The sequence below is a fragment of the Scyliorhinus torazame genome, chromosome 12 (assembly GCF_047496885.1).
Source record: "Scyliorhinus torazame isolate Kashiwa2021f chromosome 12, sScyTor2.1, whole genome shotgun sequence".
Taxonomy (NCBI): domain Eukaryota; kingdom Metazoa; phylum Chordata; class Chondrichthyes; order Carcharhiniformes; family Scyliorhinidae; genus Scyliorhinus; species Scyliorhinus torazame.
In genome coordinates this window covers 42,409,099-42,425,046 of record NC_092718.1, presented here as the reverse complement: position 1 = coordinate 42,425,046, position 15,948 = coordinate 42,409,099, and the positions used below count along the sequence as shown (strand labels likewise).

Sequence of the window (15,948 nt, the reverse complement as noted above, 5' to 3'; positions counted from 1 at the left end):
GAATTCAAATTTCATCATTGGTAATGGTGGAATTCAAACCCATGTCCCCACAGCGATGCCCCAGGTCTCTGGATTGCTAGTCCAGTGACAAGTGGCAATAGGACCACACTACCGCTTCACCCCAAGAGGAGCGTCACATTAAAGTTATGTTTATACTTCCGGGGAAACTCACTTAACCTAGTTACTGCCTAGAGCCTCCAGAAGCAACCATCCGATTAAATGCAGGAGTTGTAGTGCTGAATGAATTCCGGAAAAAGAAGCAATTGCGGCTCGCCGTTAATTACTTCATATTTTCACTGGGGTGACATGACCTTGTGGGTAGCTAAATTACTACATCATAACTAGAAAGTAAATAATTGCAACACTCTCACATTGTTGCTTGCAGTGCCCACACGCCAGAAGTCTTCCAAAAAGGTTAAACGAAAAGGTCATAGAAAGGTTTAAGGCCGCAGCTAATGGAACAGGTTACAAATACTCTCACAAGTTTTATCATTTTAGAGTTAATAGACTGGTTAATCGAGTGATCTGACTCAGTTCTTGGACACCTCTTCAAGCTGATTTACATTGCAGAGTGAGCACTAGAGATAACAACGCATAGATTTTTTTTTTTTAAATCCTAAACAAGCTTAAAATAAATATCACTGGAATGCTGCACTGCAGAATGCAGCAAGTGCTTTGCTGAGGGAGTGTGAATATTGAAAGAATATTTACATTTATCGATAGTTCAGAAGTCAAATTTACTTGTATATTGAGTCCAATGGTTTTGTGTACATTTTAGATCAGTCAATGGTTGGAGCATTGCGACATATATTTCTAGAATTGGATGATGAACCAGTGAGGGAAATGGCTCCAGGTTCAAGTTCCATTCCACCGCAAAAGTCAAGGCTGGGATTCCAGTGCAATATCAAGGGAGTGCTGCACTGCTACACGGGCCATCTTTCTGACATTTCCATGACAGGCAAAGTCCAATCTGTTTGCGTGGTGGATGTAAAAGAACTCAAGGTATTATTTTAAAGAACGGCGGGAGCAATAGCACCTGGCCAATATTTATGTAATCGTTATTATTGGCCCAAGTAGGCTTACCTTAGCACTGTAATGAAGTTACTGTGAAAATCCCCTAGTCGCCACATTCCGGTGCCAGTTCGGGTGCACAGAAGGAGAATTCAGAATGTCCAATTCACCTACCAGCACGTCTTTCGGGACTCGAGAGGAAACCGGAACACCCGGAGGAAACACACGCAGACACAGGGAGAACGTGCAGACTCCGCACAGACAGTGACCCAAGCCGGGGATCGAACCTGGGACCCTGGAGCAGTGAAGCAATAGTGCTACCCACTATGCTGCCGTGCTGCCACTATGCTGTCGTGCTGCCCCTGTGCTACCGTGCTGCCCCTGTGCTACCGTGCTGCCCCTTATCCCTCAAATAACATTACAATACTAGTCATTACCACTTTGCTGTTCGTGGGAACTTGCTATTTGCAAACTTAGTTGCCGCATTTCCTGCATCAGACGTAATTACATTCCAAGTGTAATTAATTGGCTGCAAAGTGGTCTAAAAGAGCCGCACATTGGTGGCACTGCTGCCTCACAGCACCAGGGACCTGGGTTCGATTTCAACCTTGGGCGACTGTCTGTGCAGAGTTTGCACATCCTCCCAGTGTCTGCATGGGTTTCCTCTGGATGCACCGTTATCCTCCCACAGTCCAAAAATCGGCAAGTTAGGTGATTTTTAAACACTAAATTGACCCCTAGTGTCAAACAGTTTGGTTGGTTGGGTTATGGGGACAGGGCCTGGGTTGGGATGCTCCTTCGGAGTGTCGGTGCAGACTCAATGAGCCGAATGGCCTCCTTCTGCACTGTAAGGATTCTATGAGACATCCAGTGGTTGTGAAAAGTGCTTTATAAATGCAAGTCTTTCTCTTTTTATTATTTTATTAACTTTATCAATTCTGATCATTCGGATTTGTATTCATTTACACCACAAAGAATAATCAGTCACCTCAGGAAATCCCTTTCAGGGAGTTTGTCTTTCTGTATAAAAGCAAAATGTCACATCACTGAACAACTTTTTTTTTTAATACAAGGTATCATTCCACTCATTGTCCAATGTTGTCATAGAAAACAAAGCCACCTAATCAATTCACAGATACCACAGAGAGAAAATGGAGAGTGGGCACAATTACCTGATCAGCACTGGAAGGCTCTCTCTGGTGAAGACCAGACCTGGGGACAAAAGATCTGGAAAAAAAAAAACAGTAGGACAGTGAAGCTAACATCCGAAAGCCCCGTCCCTTCATCTCTTCCTTTCCCCAGTGTTTTCTCTATGTAACACAATCCTGCAAATCTGGAATTGAAGTAATCTCCAAAGTGATGGAGCCACAAAGAGGCTGGTTTAGCACACTGGGCTAAATAGCTGGCTTTGAAAGCAGACCAAGGCAGGCCAGCAGCACGGTTCAATTCCCGTACCAGCCTCCCCGAACAGACACCGGAATGTGGCGACTAGGGGTTTTTCATAGTAACTTCATTGAAGCCTACTTGTGACAATAAGCGGTTTTCATTTTGTCCAGGCTGTCAACGAAAAGCTGAAAGGAAGCCAGGAATTACCTTTGGTTGCGATGCTAAACTACCAATTGCTTCCTTTTATGGACAGGTGGTCTTTCTACGTAAAAGTGAAAAGATGATGGTGAATATCAAAAAGTTTTTAAAAATGAAATTGGCACTGCTGCCTCACAGCTCTAGGCACCCGGGTTCAATTTTGGCCTTGGGTGACTGTCTGTGTGGAGACTGTACTTTCTCATTGCATCTGTGCGGGTTTCCTCCCAAAACCCAAAGATTTGCAGGTTAGGTGAATTGCCATGCTAAATTGCCCCTTATAGTGTCCAAAGAGATATGTGGGTTAGTTAGGGTTACGGGGATAGGAAGGGGGAAATTGGGCTTGGGTGAGGTACTCTTTCAGCGGGTTGGTGCAGACTCGATGGGCCGAATGGCCTCCTTCTGTCCTGTAGGAATTCTATGGAATATTGTTTTTCTTCAAATGTTCATTCAGGTCCTCAATATTGTCCAAGGTTCCACACTGGTCGCCATAGCAAGCAATACCTCCAAATCAACGTACAGAATTACGAAGTTGAGATGAGAGATAAAGACGTGTATTCAGTCCGAGGTTTGCTGCTTCTGAAAGAAAGCATTCTAACAGGATATAGCATGAGTCACTGTGTGGAGCTGGAAGTGTTAAACTGAAGGGAAGAATAAATAGCTGATAACGCTGCAGTCTTCAGACACAACAAATACATTAGCCCAAAGCCTGTGTGCAAAGTGGTAAAAAAAAATCCCATTTGTTTTTGTTTTTTAATCTGGAAACTATAAAGGCGGAATGATCAGAAACAAGACCCCCCCTCGGAACTCCAGCCCATTTGTTTACTTCGCCTACCTGCCATGGAAGTTTTCTGGGAGCGCTCCAGTCACAAAGGTTGCGACATAAATCCCAAGACAAATTTGGCCTAATTCCGATAGATAGTCTGCCTTTCTCTGCAGCAAGAATTTCCTACAATTGGGCTCACTGTCACTAACAGCAGCCATTTGCAGCTAAAACGCTTCTCCTTGTTCAGGAGAATAATGCAGAGAAGCACTTTCTTGAAGTGGGGGGGCTTGGAATTTAAGTAGAACTGACTGTCTATATTGTTTTCAAAGTTGCTTTAAATTCTCGCAAAATGGTGTCGTGGTTTTCTTCAAAACTTGCATTTTCTTTAAAACTTGCATGTGGCAGATCGCCTAATATTTGAACTGCAGCGGTTTTTGTCATGTAGGAAACACAGCAGCAAAGTTAGCACACAACATACTTACACAACCTGCAAGGTGACAATGACCAGATAAATCGTTGTCTTTTGTTTTAAAATAAATGTCGGCACAGTCCCAGAGGACCCTTTTGAGAGCCGCCTGGTGGTGATTTAACCCGAGAGTCTCCACACCTCGAGCGAGGGACAAAGTTGAGGCCTTCATGAATAATCGCAGCCGATTTGGGAATTAAACCCGCACTGGTTGCTGTCCATCACCAGACATCCAGCCAACGGAGCTAACTGACCCCCAAATGTGGTGCGAATGAGGAATCATTATTGGCCAGGACACCAGGGATAACTCTCAGCACCGAGCATCAGCTCGCGTTTTTTGCGCTCGAGCCTTGAGAGCGAGACTTGAACCAAGAATCTTGTGATCCAGAAGCAAGAGTCATAAGAATGGAGCCCTTGCTGAAAATTAGAAAAAATATATTTGCATGCAAAGTCAACATGCTGACTAATATCCATAGGACAGGAAAGCACATCGTCATACACGACCTAATAAAAATAGTGAATTAAATGAATACCACATCCATGCGTCAATTCCCATCGTCCAGCAACTACAGAAGGCAAGAACATGGCTGACCACTGGAGGACAGTCCTTGTACAGTCCAGTCAATATGCTGGATATTTAGATGTCTTAAACAGAGTAGATAGGGTGGACAGTGAGAGCCTTTTTCCTCGGATGGTGATGGCTAGCATGAGGGGACATAGCTTTAAATTGAGGGGAGATAGATATAGGATAGATGTCAGAGGTAGGTTCTTTACTCAGAGAGTAGTAGGAGCATGGAATGCCCTGCCTGCAACAGTAATGGACTCGCCAAAATTAAGGGCATTTAAATGGTCATTGGATAAACATTTGGATGATAATGGAATGGTGTAGATGGGCTTTATATTGGTTTCACAGGTCGGTGCAACATCGAGGGCCGAAGGGGCTGTAATGTTCTATTGTTCAGAACAGCAGCACGAATTCTATTCATTGTTCCCAAAGTAAGCTTATTTGCACAGGTACCCTAGTGACTATAGTTGTTCAGATGGGCAGTCGCTTTTCCCCCAGTGGGAAAATATTTGTACAGCAGCATATCATTCAGCAAAAGATAACCCCCAGTTTCCTGATATTCTTCTACTTATTTTGTTAGCCAATACAAGTATTTGCCAGGATGTGTAAAGAAACTGCACTAGGCAAGATAAGATTTATATGCACAGCCCTATTGTTCCAGAGAGAGAATAAAGCTCCCCGCCAGCTTCACCTGACGATCAGTGGCCGCTTTACATTTCTGCTACTGCTTCCATTCGAAGAAGTGATGTGGAGATGCCGGCGTTGGACTGGGGGTGAGCACAGTAAGAAGTTTTACAACATCGAAACAAACCTGTTGGACTTTAACCAATGTTGTAAAACTTCTTACTAGTCTAAGAAGTGAACAAGGCGACATTACTGCCTCCGGCATTGCACCCCCCCCAACTAAATAGACGGTTTGAACAAACCAGCACTTCCACAGTGAGCAGGGTTGAGGACTCGGTATGAAATTCCACTGCAAAATCTAAACACCACACCAAGGGCAGGAGTTTCCATTTGAGGTCAGGAACCCGACGTCAGCAAATGCTGGTCGCGACCCCACGCCGTGGCAGGAACAGTTCGCCTGATGGACAGCCACTTTATCAGGATTGACCAATTTGTGGCCAGAGGGCAATCAATGGAAGGACAGCAGATGGGCTGTCGAAGCTGGGGGGCCAATGGGAGACCTTCAGTACTGCAGGAGTTGCAGCCTGAAGTTTAGTCTGAGTGAGAAAGAGGGTGCACTCATCAAGGAATGGCAACAGCTGATGGACCACCATTGCAGAGGGGAAAGCCTTCAGCTCCAATGCCGCTGTGGCCAAGTAGGTATGGTAACGGTCGGTGGGGTGGAGGAAGGGATGTGGAGGACAAGTGATCTTGGGAGCTCTGGTTTTTCCTCCCCCACCCATCTGCAGCTGGAACGGCACCTCATGGCTCACAGAAAAACTCCAGGTGGCCTCTGATCAATAACAGCGGCACGGTAGCACAGTGGTTAGCACTGTTGTTTCACAGCGCCAGGGTCCCAGGTTCGATTCCCAGCTTGGATCACTGTATGTGCAGAGCATACACATTCTCCCTGTGTCTGCGTGGGTTTCCTCCGGGCGCTGCGGTTTCCTCCCACAAGTCCCAAAAGATGTGCTTGTTAGGTGAATTGGACATTCTGAATTCTCCCTCGTGTACCCGAACAGGCGCCGGAATGTGGTGACTTGGGGATTTTCACAGTAACTTCATTGCAGTGTTAATGCAAGTCTACTTGTGACACTAATAAAGATTATTATTGGTGGGCATGGTTACACAGTGGCTAGCACTGTTGCTTCACATCACCAGGGTCCCAGGTTTGATTCCCGGTTTGGGTCACTATCTGTGTGGAGTTTACACGTTCTCCCCGTGACTGCGTGGGTTTTCTCCGGGTGCTCTGGTTTCCTCCCACAAGTCCAAAGATGTGCAGGTTAGGTGGATTGGCCATGCTAAATTACCCTTCATGTCCAAAATGGTTAGGTGGGATTACTGGGTTATGCTCTTTCCAAGGGCCGGTGCAGACTTGTTGGGCTGAAGTGCTTCCTTCTGCACTGTAAATTTTATGTAAATGACATCGAGTGACCCTTTTGATCAAGTTAATAAGCCGTGCACCACTTGTCGGCAGGTAGACAGTCATTTCTCACTCGATACAGCCTCCTGGGAAAACAACCAGGAGTTGGTACCATGGTGGGGATGCCAGCCAACAGTGGGAGACCCTGCGCCTGCCCAACTCCATGTTTCATCAAACGCACTTCCCCTGAAGCCTGCTTCGGCCATCACACTGCATGCAAAACAGTTTCCTCTCCAACACCCACCTCAGCACCCCCTACAAACACAACTCTCGTTTCTGAAGTGACTCAGTTGCAGACATTTTCAAGGTTGCATTTTTTCCAAGAATCAAAAGGGGATGACTCAAGAAGTACCAAGAGCGTGTGCACAGATCCAACACAATTGTCTATTAAAGTAATCTCTGCTCTTGAGCATCTCACAGACAACAAACTTCAATATCCTTTAAAATAGAAATTCTTGCTTCTCAATGAATGTGTCGTGCTGAAGAACAAAACGTACCCATTTCAGTTTGCTGGTATCAAGGATAATTTCATCAGAGACAGCAGCATCCAATGTAGAGTAAAGATTCCTCTACTCAGCCCCAAACTCAAGGATCCCTCCATGGCTCCTCCTTTTGGTCTCTAGCACCTCATTAGCTTTCCAAGTTAGGTGCCCATTTTTTGTGATAATGCACAGCTCAATACACACCGCCACTTCCCCACGACAAAAATCTCAGACTGAATCCACTGAAGCAACAGTAAATTGGGAAAACTTCACCGGAATTCTGCTTTCCCAGGCAAATTCTTTGTTGCAGCCAAACCAATTCCCACTTGCTCATCGAGCATGGAGAGCTGTAGATAATTGAGATAAACCTCTGGGACAGGCCAGGGCTTTCAGTGGGGAGAAATTGGCTCCCACTCATTTACCCATTGCGGGCAACATAATCAAAGACCCCTCCCACCCGGCTTACCCACTCTTCCAACTTCTTCCATAGGCAGGAGATACAGAAGTCTGAGAACATGCACAAACAGACTCAAAAACAGCTTCTTCCCCGCTGTTAGCAGACTCCTAAATTACCCTCTTATGTACTGACCTCATTAACACTGTACCCCTGTATGCTTCATCCGATGCCGGTGCTTATGTAATTACATTGTGTACCTTGTGTTGCCCTATTATGTATTTTCTTTTATTTCCTTTTCTTTTCATGTACTTAATGATCTGTTGAGCTGCTCGCAGAAAAATACTTTTCACTGTACCTCGGTACACGTGACAATAAACAAATCCAAATCCAATCCATACATTAATAAAATGTATCCTTCATTCTTAATGATCCTATATCTGTGAGGAAGTGCCACGACAAATATGGCAAGCACGGAGCTGAAAAATGGTATGCTGCAGAAACCACCACTTGTTCAACCTGTGCATTGTCAAAGGCATCAATAATATGTATTTTTCCCATCCACTTTCCTCCTTTACTGCTGGAAGAAGTAACTATTAAAGCATGGGGTCATCTTGCGCTGGTCTGAAGTATCACCATTTTTGTATCAACACAAAAAAGAAAGTATTGATGAGGCCTCATACATCTGGGAGAGCCAGTGCAGACACGATGGGCCGAATGGCCTCCTCCTGTGCTGTAACAATTCTGTGATTCTGTGACGAGGGCCCCAGGTGCATTTGTACCCCAGCCAATTCCAATTACACTTCCCTTGCAAAAACAAATTCTTTTTTTTCCCAAAATTTTCAATAATTTTTACAAACCACTACAAAAGAAAATATAATGCAAAGAGAACAAAACAATATGCCAACAAAAACAACTTAACCCTCTAAGAAATGAACAATTTAACAAACAAAACCAAACAAGGTGGGGCATTTGCCCCTTACAAATAAAATGAAATCAACCCCCCCCCCCCCCCCCCCCTCCCCTCTGGATTGCTGCTGCTGACCTCTATCTAACATTCCGCGAGAAAGTCAAGGAACGGTTGCCACCGCCTGGAGAACCCCTGCAAGGACCCTCGCAAGGCAAACTTCATCTTATCCAACCTGAGAAACCCCACCATGTCGCTGACCCAAGCCTCTATGCTTGGGGGTTTCGCGTCCCTCCACATTAACAAGAGCCTTCTCCGGGCTACCAAGGAGGCAAAGGCCAGAACTCCGGCCTCTTTCGACTCCTGCACTCCCGGATCATCTGATACTCCAAATATCGCTATCCCCCAGCTCGGTTTTACCCGAGTGTCCAAGACCTTGGACATAGCCTTTGCAAAGCCTTTCCAAAATTCTGTAAGTGCTGGGCACATCCAAAACATATGGGCATGGTTCGCTGGGCTCCCTGAACACCTCAACACACCTGTCCTCCACCCCAAAGAACTTACTCATTCTCGCCCCGGTCATATGCACCCGGTGCACCACCTTAAACTGAATCAGGCTCAGCCTGGGGCAAGGTGAGGAGGAATTGACACTGCCCAGGGCGTCAGCCCACAGGCCCTCATCCAGCTCCTGCTTCCACTTGCCCTTCAGCTCTTCCACCGAGGCCTCCTGCAGCTCCTGGTATATGTCCGATACTTTGCCATCCCCTACCCACACGCCCGAGACCACCCTGTCCTGTATCCTCTGGGTAGGTAGCAGCGACAATTCCCCCACCTGCTTTTTCACAAACGCCCGAACCTGCATGTACCTAAAGGTATTCCCCGGGGGCAACCCAAATTTCTCTTCTAGCGCCCTCAGACTGGCAAAAGTCCCATCGATAAACAAGTCCCCCATCCTTTTGATTCCCGCCCTGTGCCAGCTTAGGAACCCACCATCTATCCTACCTGGAACAAACCTGTGGTTGTTCCGTATCGGGGTCCAGACTGAGGCCCATACTTCCCCCTTATGCCGTCTCCACTGCCCCCAAATCCCCAGTGTCACCGCCACCACTGGGTTTGTGGTATACCGGTTCGGCGGAAGCAGCAACGGTGCCGTCACCAGTGCCCCCAGGCTAGTATCTGTACAGGACGCCGCTTCCAACCATTTCCACGCCGCCCCCTTTCCCTCCATTACCCATTTCCGAATCATAGACACATTCGCTGCCCAGTAATAGCTGCACAAGTTCGGCAGCGCCAACCCCCCCCCCCCCCCCTTTTGCCCACACAATCCCGTAATATTCCTATTTATCCGCTTGAAAAAGGACTTGGGGATGAGAATGGGCAGACACTGGAAGACGAACAAGAACCTAGGGACGACCGTCATCTTCAAGGACTGCACCCTGCCCGCCAGGGAGAGTGGCAGCATATCCCACCTCCTAAAGTCCTCCTCCATCTGATCCACCAGCCGCGCTAAATTGAGCTTGTGCAAGACCCCCCCAGCTCTTGGCCACCTGGATGCCCAAGTACCGAAAGCTCCTCTCCACCACCTTGAGCGGTAGCTCTCCCAACCTCTTTTCCTGGCCCCTCGCATGCACCACAAAAAGCTCGCTTTTTCCCACATTTAGCTTGTATCCCGCGAAATCTCCAAAATCCCCAAGTACCCACATGACCTCCCCCATCCCCTCCACCAGATCCGCAATGTACAGAAGCAGGTCATCCGCATACAGTGAAACACGGTGCTCCTCCACTCCCCGAACCAACCCCCTCCAGTTTCTGGACTCCCTCAACGCCATGGCCAGCGGCTCAATCGCCAGGGCAAACAGCAGGGGGAATGATATAGTCTAAAGTACCCCGACCGCCGTCGGTTCGTCGAAGCACTCGCTACCGGGGCCTGTTGCAAAAACAAATTCAATGAATAATTAATTTGCATGCTGACACCAGGAAACCAAAAATGACCAAGAAAGTTGCTATTTTGTCACAAAATAAAATTTCTCACTGAAGTTCTGCAGGACAGGGACAGCAGTCTGGCCAATATACAACCTCTGCACCGCCCCCCCCTCCCCCCGCCAAATCCCATGCTAGTTAGTTGCCTCAAAAGCTCTGGTGGTGGCTCCATAAGCCACTCATGTTTTTTAAATAAAAGCTCTACCAGCAGTTCCAGGTAGTTGCTGATCAACACCTTCTCATGAGACTTGGGATGTACAATCAATGCAACCTTGTCCACAGCCCAACAACCTATTAAAAAAAAAGAAATACATGGGGTTTGGTCCATCAATCAATGCCAGGGAATCTGAACCCATCTACTCTTAATACAACCTCCCTGCTCTTTCGGAGGGAGAGCAAGTAGACATGGATTTTAATCCAGAATTAATTGGCACATGTACTCCAGGTTCCCCAAGGAGCAGTATAGGTGGCACCTACGGGGTTGGGCTGGTTGTGTCAATGTGGGAGGGCAATTATAATAAAAAATTTAAGCACATCATATGGAGTCGTGAAAGGCAAGTGAGCTGTTAATGAGTAATAACAGCCTGCTTACCTGTTGTGACACAGTCGCTGAAAAATCAGCGACAGGAACAGAGATGTTCTCATTCACCCTTAGCCAGAGATCCGCAGTCATCTCAATAACCGTTTGAATTAATGTGTTCCTGTGGTCTGCATTGTAGATATCAGGAGCCAGTATAAAAAGCATGCTGGAACAAAAGTTGGTTAATGTTGGTTTCCTGCATAGAACCCTCTTTGGACAGAAATGAAAATTTGTTCCAACGCTGACTGACATCTGTGAAAGTCTCTCTGCTGCACACAGTCTGTGGGGATCATTACCAACCCAACTTCTTAAATTGATCCAATGTGCACATTAAACAGCTTTATTGACACTGCTTCACAAGAGTTTCAGATTCAGTGACAAGCAGGTAATGCTGATTTTTGGAATAAACAGGAATTAAGTTTATGAAAATGACAGTCCATCAAGCCTGGCCTATTGTTATGATGGTTGAAATATCAGAAAAAGGAAACACCTAGATCTTATACAAACCAGACCGCCGCCATCCCACCCCCAGTAGCAACGTAACAGAACAATACATCACTTCAGTGAGATCTTCAATAGAGTCCCAAGTATTATAGGAAAGACAATTATTCACATCAAACCAAGTTACAAACTTCCACATAACCACCTTTTGGGTTCATGGGACATGGCCATTGCAGGCTGTGCCAGCATTTATTGCCCATCCCTACTTGCCTTTCAGGGGCAGTCAAGAGTCAACCACATTGCTGTTGGTCTGGAGTCACATATAGGCCAGACCAGAAGGCAGATTTCCTCCCCTAAAAGGACAGTACTGAACCAGATGAGTTTCTACAACAATGGCTTCATGGTCACCACTAGATTTTTTATTCAATTCACATTTAACCATCTGCAGTGCCGGGATTTGAACCTGGGACCCCAGAGCATCGCTCTGGGTCTCTGGATTATTAGTCCAGTGATAATACCATTACGCCACCACCTCCCCATACTTAGAGAGAGCACAGCAAACCCCACAGAATCGATTGCGTCGAAAAGATGCCAAATAGCACCTTACCTGTTCTTCTTTAAACACAATAATGGGCAGTTGGCCGAATATCGCAAGCATGTAGAGCATGCCACATCTTTTGGACCAGTGAAGTCATAAATGTGTCATCAGGGGAGTTGGCCATAGAATCCCTACAGGACAGAAGGAGGCCATTCAGCTCATTGAGTCTGCGCCGGCCCTCTGAAAACACCCTACCTAGTCCAACTCTCCTGCCCTATCTCCATAACCCCAGCTAACCTGCATATCTTCTGGACTGTGGGAGGAAACCAGAGCACCCGGAGGAAACCCACACAGAAGGGGAGAAGGTGCAAACTCCACACACACACAGTCACCAAAGGCTGGAATCGAACCGGACACTTTAGGAACTTTCAAGCGGTTATTGGATAGGCATATGGAGCACACCAGAATGACAGGGAGTGGGATAGCTTGATCTTGGTTTCGGACACTGCTCAGCACAACATCGAGGGCCGAAGGGCCTGTTCTGTGCTGTACTGTTCTATGTTCTAGATCCCTGGTGCCAACTTAACCAACGTGCCACTCGAATTAGCAATGTGGCGACTTGTGGAGAAATACTGAAGAACACCACAACGTCTTGTTGCGAGACACACAAAAAAAGCAGGGCAGGTTCTACAAGACCGAGGATTGAGGCATCGTCTGGGAAGTTACCTCATAAACTCGCTGAAGAAAAAAAAAGGTGTGATATGATCCAGGATATTGGAGCTAAACTGCAGCCAACACAGACAGCAAGAACTCGTTTGGGGGTCAAGTCACTCGGGGGGCACGGGCAATGTTAACCTCTAAAGTGTTGCCTGTGGTCTGCCCAGAGTCTGGGGACTGACTGGGAGATGAACGGAGAAGTGTCCGGTTACACTAAGTGCCTGGCACAGCCCACGTCATTCTTAACAAGTACAAACCCGTCCCGTCTTTTTTTCCCCCCAGGACAGAAATAAACTTATGATGATCTTCAGATTAGTTTCCTATATTCTAATCACAGATGTGGCCAGAGAACTTTTCTTCTCAAATAAAAAAACAAATAGAATTCGACATTTGCAGCAACAGCAAATTGTGTGTGTGGGGGGGGGGGGGGGGGGAGGGAGGGAAACTTAATTAAACTGGATTAAAACCTTTCCAAATAAAACATCAAACGCTCCAAAAGTCCGGCCGTCAACGACTGCAATTGTGCGCTCGGCGGGCTGTCCGGCCGCCTCTTACCCTGCTGAGGTGACTTGGCCGCTGCACTCAGTCAGGTTCACTCACTGGTCACACGCGGAAACAACCACCGCTAGGAAAACTTGCATTTAAATGCACTTCAATTGCTTTCACATCCTCCTCTTTGTAAGGGGGGGGGGGCGCGGTGGTGAGCTGGTTCGTCTCCGTCAATGCAACATCACTTCCCGTAACACACGGCTCCACCTCTCTCTCTCTGCTGCAGGTACCTTAGCAACCACCGAATAAGCCTGAGCCTCTGGCTGCCTGTTGGTGAGTCAATAGCTTTAGTCTGCAGGGCAACAGAACCCCAGCAGGCAGCTCACTCATTGTTCACCCTCCTCCATCACACTGCAGTGGGCCCCATTTACATTTCCAGCTTTTTTATATATACATATATATTTGCAGTTTATTTGCTACAGAAGCCGAATCATAGAATCCCTACAGTGCAGAAGGAGGCCGTTCGGTCCATTGAGTCTGCCCTGACCCTCCGAAAGAGCACCAGGCCCACTCCCCCGCCCTATCCCTGTAACCCCACCTAACCTTTGGACACTATGAGCCAATTTATTGTGGCCGATACATATCTGGACTGGGGGAGGAAACCGGAGCACCCGGAGGAAATCCATGCAGACAGGGGGAAAAGGCGCAAGCTCTGCACAGTCATCCGAGGCCAGAACTGAACCCGGGTCCCTGATGCTGTGCGACAGCAGTGCTAACCAATGTGCCACACCTGTCTCCAGGGCAGTCTCCTGCAGAAAAATCACCGGGACATTAAAACATGATTTTTTTAAATATAATTTCCTTTGAACATTTCTCTTTGCCCAGATATAAAAGATATTGTAAGGGGGGGGGGGCTGTTTGGCTGATGTGCAAGCATCATCCGATTAGGTAATAATTTTTTACTTTCCAATTGGCGTAGGAAGGTAGTGAGTGCATCACAAGGGTGGATGTGTTGGCCGAATATTGGCTGGAGCTTGAGGGCAAACCTCCAGGAATACATTTAATCAGAGTTTGCAACCACACCCAGAAACAACAATGTGATAACAATCAGAGCATCTTTTGTTTTTTGTGATGTTGATTGCAGGATAAATATTGGCTATGACACCGGGGATAACTCCCCTGCTCATCTTCGAAATGGTGCCTTGGGATCATCTACATCCACCTGTACTGGCAGACATGGCCTCAGTTTATCATCCCATCCAGAAGACAGCACCTCTGATGGCACAGTAGTCCCTCAATCCTGCACCGGAGTGTCGGCCATTAATTGTTGGTGCGCAAGTCCCGGGGTGGGACTTGAACCCGAAACGTTGGGGCTCAGGTGAGAGTGGTACCAGCTGCTACAAAGGGAAACTACAAAGGGTTCCAATATGGGATCATAACCAAGCTGTGAGGCTGCAGAAAATGCCGGAATTGCAGAGTTGTCTGGGACAATGATCAGAGAGAACAAAAGGACCTCTGGCCTTGTTTCTCTTCAATGTCATAACGTCCCAATGTGGATTAGTGTGTCCAAAAATGTTCTCCTTCAGGGTCAGAGCTCCTACACATGACCTTCCTTCAGTCCATGTCACAATTAAAAGAAACAATTTGAGGGAGAAAGGTTTGACTCCACATTAACCTACCGTGTGTGTGTGTGTGTATGTTGGGGGGAGGGGGTGTCAGGGCGAGGGTAGAGGGAGTGAGGGCTCCACTGTTCAGCTGGCACATTTTTGTGCCAAGGCGATTCCACCTGGATCTGGTTTGAATATCTGCCAGTGAATGAGGCTGGTATGTACCATTTAGAGCAACAAGGTGAACAGCCAGAGGCTCTATACAGGGTTAACTCCACGTCCTCATGTGCCTGGTCGAGCCTAATTTAGTTCAAAGTGCTACATATGTCATACTTGACCAAGGCAAGGATGAGCGGGTTTTTCCCGAATGTTAAGCACAGATGTGACTGCTGTTCGCTTGCTCCTGCAGGTCACATCTGTGCTGAACAGTCTGCCCCAGACTCGCCAGCATCTGGCTTCCCTTTTTAACACTGTGCCTCATATCCTCTGATTAGTTTTACAGCCATGCCTGCTGGTGGCCCTAGTTGGAGTTTCAGACTATCCGGCAGTTCACTCTGGGGAGGAGGCAGACGTTATCGCCTTTGCATCATTGATAGCTCGGTGGCAGATACTGTTCAGTTGGAGGTCTCCCGCTCCCCCTAGTGCCTCTGACTAGTAAGGAGACTTACTGTCCTTTTTGCATTTGAAGGCAATTAAATTTACCATCAGAGGTTCTGTTGAGAGATCCTACCTGAGATGGCAACTGTTTATCTCCTTTTCCAAAGACCTATGCCATGATATCCACATCAGCATATCATGGTGCAATCACACACACACTGATGGACAGGCAGTTGGACCAACCAGCACACACATAATATCGCAGCCAATCACCAGTGAGGGCACACGCACTATAAAACAGGGAACACCACAGTTCCCGCTCATTCTACCAGGAGATAGCTCAGAGCACAGAGCTCACAGCGCACCACTCAGACATAGACCATGTGATGAGTGCCTCACTAAGATAGTGATAGGGCTGGGTCCACAGGTTAGCTGGTGAAGCACGTACCCAAGCCAGTAGTTAGTTGTTACCATTGATTAGACAATAAAACAGAGTTGTACCATCTACAGCCGTGTTGGATCCTTTGTGCATCAGAACACCCAACACCACATGATACCAGTAGTGGACGCAAACCAGCGACTGTGAGACCTACCTGCACCCTTTCAGAAATCCGCCATCCTGCTCCATGGAAAACATCAGCCTGCCGCAGCCGCTCCGAACCGCTGGTAATCTCGGCGTAAACTGGAAGCTGTTTAAACAGCGCTTCCAGCTCTTCCTCGAAGCCACAGACAGGGAGAATG

General features: G+C 47.2%; 1 protein-coding gene across 3 annotated transcripts in view; it reads right to left on the bottom strand.

The window, feature by feature from the left end:
• The window catches only part of rab27a (RAB27A, member RAS oncogene family), a 172,485-nt gene extending 159,259 nt beyond the window's left edge, over positions 1–13,226 (bottom strand). For 2 of the 3 annotated variants that reach the window (XM_072470770.1, XM_072470768.1), the window contains exons 1-2: positions 13,070–13,226; positions 2,184–2,238 (exon numbers count right to left, since the gene is read on the bottom strand). The gene's annotated coding sequence lies outside the window, so the exon portion shown is untranslated. The remainder of the gene's footprint in view (positions 1–2,183; positions 2,239–13,069) is intronic. The other variant, XM_072470772.1, reaches the window with a different exon arrangement.
• Between the last annotated feature and the right edge of the window lie 2,722 nt (positions 13,227–15,948).